At 46.1% G+C, this 5,105-nt stretch overlaps 1 protein-coding gene across 6 annotated transcripts in view; it reads right to left on the bottom strand.

Moving 5' to 3' along the window:
• Window positions 1–4,826, bottom strand: part of Prr14l (proline rich 14 like) — a 75,720-nt gene extending 70,894 nt beyond the window's left edge. For all 6 annotated transcript variants that reach the window (XM_005366085.3, XM_026788776.1, XM_013353374.2 and 3 more), the window contains exon 1: window positions 4,672–4,826. The gene's annotated coding sequence lies outside the window, so the exon portion shown is untranslated. The remainder of the gene's footprint in view (window positions 1–4,671) is intronic.
• Window positions 4,827–5,105: the final 279 nt, after the last annotated feature.

Here is a 5,105-nt window from a genome sequence, read left to right as displayed (position 1 = left end):
AAAAAAAAAAAAAAAATTGACAGACTTTGAAAAAGCTATGCTAAAAATGTAAGAAACCTGTCAGAAAAATCAGGAATTGTAAGACTCTATTTATATGAAAATCAAGCATAGGAAAATCTGTAAAGTATTAGCAGTTGCTTAGGGATAAGAGTGCTGCCATCACAAAGTGACAGGGAATGCGCAGCTTCTTTCTGGAATAATACAATTGTTTTGGGACTGGAGAGATGATGGCCCAGTGGTTAAGGGCACTTGCTATTCTCACAAAGAACCTGAGTTTAGTTCGCAGCACCCATATGGTAAATCACAACCACCTTCCAAGGGAACCAGCACAATATAGAGAAGCAGAGACAAATGGATGAGTTTGAGGCTAATGTGGTCTACACAGAGAGTTCCAAGCTACCCAGGGGTACACAGTGAGACATGGTCTCCATTATAAACAGACAGACAGATAAATAAGCAAGTAAAAGAAAAAGTTCTAAACTTAAGGCTGGAAAGATGGCTCAGTGGTTCAGAGCACTGTCTGCTCTTGCAAAGGACCCAGGTTTGGTTCTCAGTACCTACATAGCAGCTACCTTCTGCTAACTCTAGTTCCGGGTATCTAACGCTCTCTTCTGGTGCCTGTGGACATTGCAGGTAAAACACTCAAGCACACAACATCTTTTTAACCAAGCTACCAGGGAAGGATACCAGGCCATTATCTAGTTTAAGGTTTAAGTGAAAATTAACCTATTAACTTAAGAATGACTGTTACTGGGCTGGACAGATGGCTTAATGGTTAAGGGTACTTGTTGCTCTTCCAGAGGACCTGGTTTGATTCCCAACACCCACATGTCAGCTCACAACTGTCTATAATTCTGGCTCTGGGAATGTGATACCCCCTTCTGGTCTCTACAGGTACCAAGAACACACGGTACACAGATATATACTTATTCAAGCAAAACATTCACATACATAAAATTTAAAGCTGGGAGATGTAGCACACACCATTAATCCCAGTATTTGGGAGGCAGAGGCAGGTGGATCTCTGTGAGTTAGAGGCCAAACTGGTCAACAGAGTGAGTTCCAAGACAGTCAAAGCTATACAAAAAAATGTTGTCTTGAATAATTAGATGGATGGATGGATGGATGGATGGATGGATAGATAGATAGATAGATAGATAGATAGATAGACAGACAGACAGACAGACAGATAAAAATAAAATTTAAAAATAAATCTTAGCCAGATGGTGGTGGCGCACTCAGGAGGCAGAGAGGCAGGTAAAATCTCTGAGTTTGAGGCCAGCCTGGTCTAAAGAGTTCCAGGACAGCCAGGGTTACAAAGAAAAACACTGTCTCGAAAAACAAAAAGAAGATGAAAAAAAGATATTATAATAATTGAGCTCTTATCTGTTTCCAACGCAAGCTTTGGAGGGAATAGTTCAATCTCTCCGGCAAGAGACTCCACTCATTAGCTGCACAGCCTGGAACATCTTCAGTGTGAATGAGCTTTCCTGGGCTTGTTTTTTCGATGCAAAATGAACAAGCCAAAATAATCACAAGAAAACCCCACTATGAAAAGGATAACTTCTCTTTTGTTTCAGCACACACACTACAACAGATATCAACAGGAGTACAGGGCTCAAACTAATGCCTTCAGTAGGTACTCATGGGCATTTAAGGCAATTTAAGAACATTTTCCATACCAAAAAAAGACAGAAAGCTTTTCTTCAATGTGCCTTCAGGTAATCTGGAAGTGTGTGCCCTACCCCCCCCCCAAAAAAGATGGCAAAATCAGAACTGTCTCATTAGGATATTTTGCAATGCCAAAAATCCTACAGTGGCAACATTTCTAATCAATTAATTCAACTTTTCCCAAATAATAGTTTTGGATGTAAAACTTGACAGCAATAAAGCAAAAACACAGGAGGAAAAAAAACAAATCAAACAAATTATTCAAAGAAAGCAGAACAGAAAACTATGTGCCCCAATAATCCCTTCTCTTTAGTTCAAATGTAAAAGAAGCTATTAAGAACAGTGGGCACAGGCCGTGCAGTGGTGGCGCATGCCTTTAATCCCAGCACTCGGGAGGCAGAGGCAGGCGGATCTCTGTGAGTTCGAGACCAGCCTGGTCTACAGAGCTAGTTCCAGGACAGGCTCCAAAGCCACAGAGAAACCCTGTCTCGAAAAACCAAAAAAAAAAAAAAAAGAACAGTGGGCACATAGCTGGGCATGATGGCGCACACCTTTAATCCCAGCACTTGGGAAGCAGAGGCAGACAGATCTCTTTGAGTTTGGGGCCAGCCTGGTCTACAGAGGGAATTCCAGAGCTATACAGAGAAAACCGTCTCAGAAAACAAACAAACAAACAAATAAATAAATAGAGGAAAGAAGGATGGAAGTAAGGAACACTGGGCACTGTCATGCTTGTGGCAAGGAACACTACAAGAATGAGCAGGCCCGAGTTCGAGACCAGCCAGGTCTACAGAACTAGTTCCAGGACAGGCTCCAAAGCCACAGCGAAACCCTGTCTCAAAAAAAAAAAAAAAAAAAGAATGAGCAGGCCCTCAGAAGTTCCCAGCACCCCTTTCAACCTTTCCTTTCCAAAGATTCAGATCTTGTAGCCAGTCCCTCTGTAAGGGACATTCAGACACCCATAGTCAGTTCTTCCATGAGAGAATTTGGAAAAGAGGCCTCTTCTTGAGGAACAGAAAAAGAAGAAACTTTAATGGCTCACACCTGAGGCCCCACACCTAGAGAGAGGCGGAGGCAAGAGGAGGGCTGAGAGTTCAAGGACAGACTTGGTTAAATGGTGAGCGAGGCCAGCTAGAGCTCCACGGCTAGACCCTGTCTCTAAACAAGATCTCAACACAAACTGAAACATCAACGGTGCAGGGAGCCTCTGAGGCCTCAGGCAATTCTGCCCTTTCCCTTCTAACTAACATGGGGGGGAGGGGGTCCATCTTTCAACAGAGGGCATAAAACTGAAAATGGCCTTATGTCTACTGACGAGACCATGTAGGAAAAGTTTTCATAGAGTTATCCAAGGGAATGGGGAAAGAAACCATCTGCACCACTTCCCATACTGGGAAAGGCCAGTCTTATTTTCTTAGGATCACCAGATGCTGCAAAGGATATGTAGAGAAAAGGAAGCTTTTTTTTTTCCTGTCACAAAAGCAAGTGAAGGCAGTGGGAAAGCAGACCTAGAAAGATTTGGTGGACAAAAAAAGTCTGCCTTGTAACATCAAGCTTCCCTCCCTCTTAAGAATTTTACTGGGGAGACAGAGATAGGAGAATCAGAAGTTGGCTATATAGCAAATGGGACCAGTGTGAGCTACATGAGACCCTGTCTCAAAAGAAAACGAGGCACATGATGGAACATGCCTAAAACAGCAGCATTCTGGAGACTGAGACAGAAGAACTGTCAAGGGTCAGGGGTTGAAGGTCAGTCTAGGGTACACACTGGGCTGCATTGAGACCTAATCTCAAATAATAATAATAGTCTGTTTCCAAATATTAGTCACACATTTAAATCCCAGAACTCAGGAGGCAGAGACAGGCGGATCTTCTGAGTTTGAGGCCAGCCTAGTCTAGAAAGAGAGTTCGAAGACAGTCAGAGCTGTTACTCAGAGAAACCCTGTTTTGAAAAACAACAAAATTTAATCTTTTTTTTTCCTTCTGATTTTCACTAAGGCTCTCTTTCTTAACTTGGGGACTAGAGTACAGTAGGATCCAAAAGGAAAAGAGAGATCCTTTATCATAGGATTGTGGGAAAAGCCTTTCCAGTGGGAAGAGTGGGTGAAACATTAGTGATGGAGGGTAGAGTCATGCAAACACCTGCTTCTTTGAGCGTGACTTTACTTTCTTCACCAACCAATATTACAACTGACCAAAAGTTCACTGGGCACCTCATGCCAATTTAGAGAGAGAAAAAAAGTACCAGGTTAAAGGTGGGCTGCCACTGCCTGGCGAAGAGTCAAGGTCAAGATGGTTAAGTGGGAGACACAAACTTGCAAATACCACACTCCAAAAGAGGAAGAGAAGCAGTAGAAGACCTAATAACAACACAAAAAGCAGAGCTTCCTTGCTGGACGTGCCTGAGGGACGGCGAGAGAGGACTTGCAGTAACACAAATTCTGGGCCTTCCTCTATCTTGAGAAGGGGAAAAATGGAGAGAATACAAATCTTTTGTTTTGCTTTGTTTTTTCCTTTTTTTTGCAAAAAAGAAGGATACCTCTGTCACCTTTTAGGGAAGTTGAGAATCTACTTCACTTGGAAGACGCTGCCAAAAGTGGGGGTCGTTTGGGGGATAATCCCTTAAATCCTTAGAATAAAGAATTTCCCTTTACCACCACAAACGGTCTCCCTTCGCGGACAAACAGACCTGACCCGAGGAAAGGCGTGTGCAGAAGAGGGGCGCTAGCCTCTCCAAGGAGAGAAGTTTTGGGGGGGGGGGGGTGCCCTGCAGATGGAAGTTGAAAAGGAGCCTCTTTCCCCTGGAGCCAGGACTCCGAGAAGCTGTTTTCTCCCAGTGACGTGGTGCTTGATCTACTCGATGTCTGTGGGTGTTCCTGTCACGAACAACGCAGCTTTGGTGCCCTCAGCGCCCCGAGAGGCTGGGGGCCAGGACCCCCTTAGTCAGCACCGGCCGGGGGAGGACCCCCATGGCGTTGTGGGGCCACCTGGGCCTCTTACCCTGTGGCCTGCTCCGTGGCCCGTGCTCATGCTGCAACCTTGGCCTCGGCTGCCTCGGTCCCCGCTGTCCCCGCCGACGCCAACTCTACCAGATCTTCTGGAGCCGAGGCCCGAGGGCGCTCCGGCCTCCACCGCTTCTACAGACCCCCCCCCTCCCTACCGCACTTCCTCATCCGGGGCCACAGCCAGCCATGCGGACGGGTCTTGATCCCGCCCCCGCACGGCGCGCGCGCACTCGGGAGGGCCGCTCTTCCCAGCCCGTACCTCCGCCCTCTGCTAGCCCCCGACACACTCAGCCCCGCCCCCACCGCACTGGCTCTTAAAGAGAAACACACACAGTTTGGCGGGTGTTGCACAGGCATTTAATCCCAGCCCTTGAAAGGCAGAGGCAGGAGGCTCTCTGTGAGTTCAAGGCCACCCTGGTGTACAGACCG

The sequence above is a fragment of the Microtus ochrogaster genome, unplaced genomic scaffold, assembly GCF_000317375.1.
Source record: "Microtus ochrogaster isolate Prairie Vole_2 unplaced genomic scaffold, MicOch1.0 UNK6, whole genome shotgun sequence".
NCBI lineage: Eukaryota > Metazoa > Chordata > Mammalia > Rodentia > Cricetidae > Microtus > Microtus ochrogaster.
This window is presented reverse-complemented; position numbering and strand designations above follow the sequence as displayed.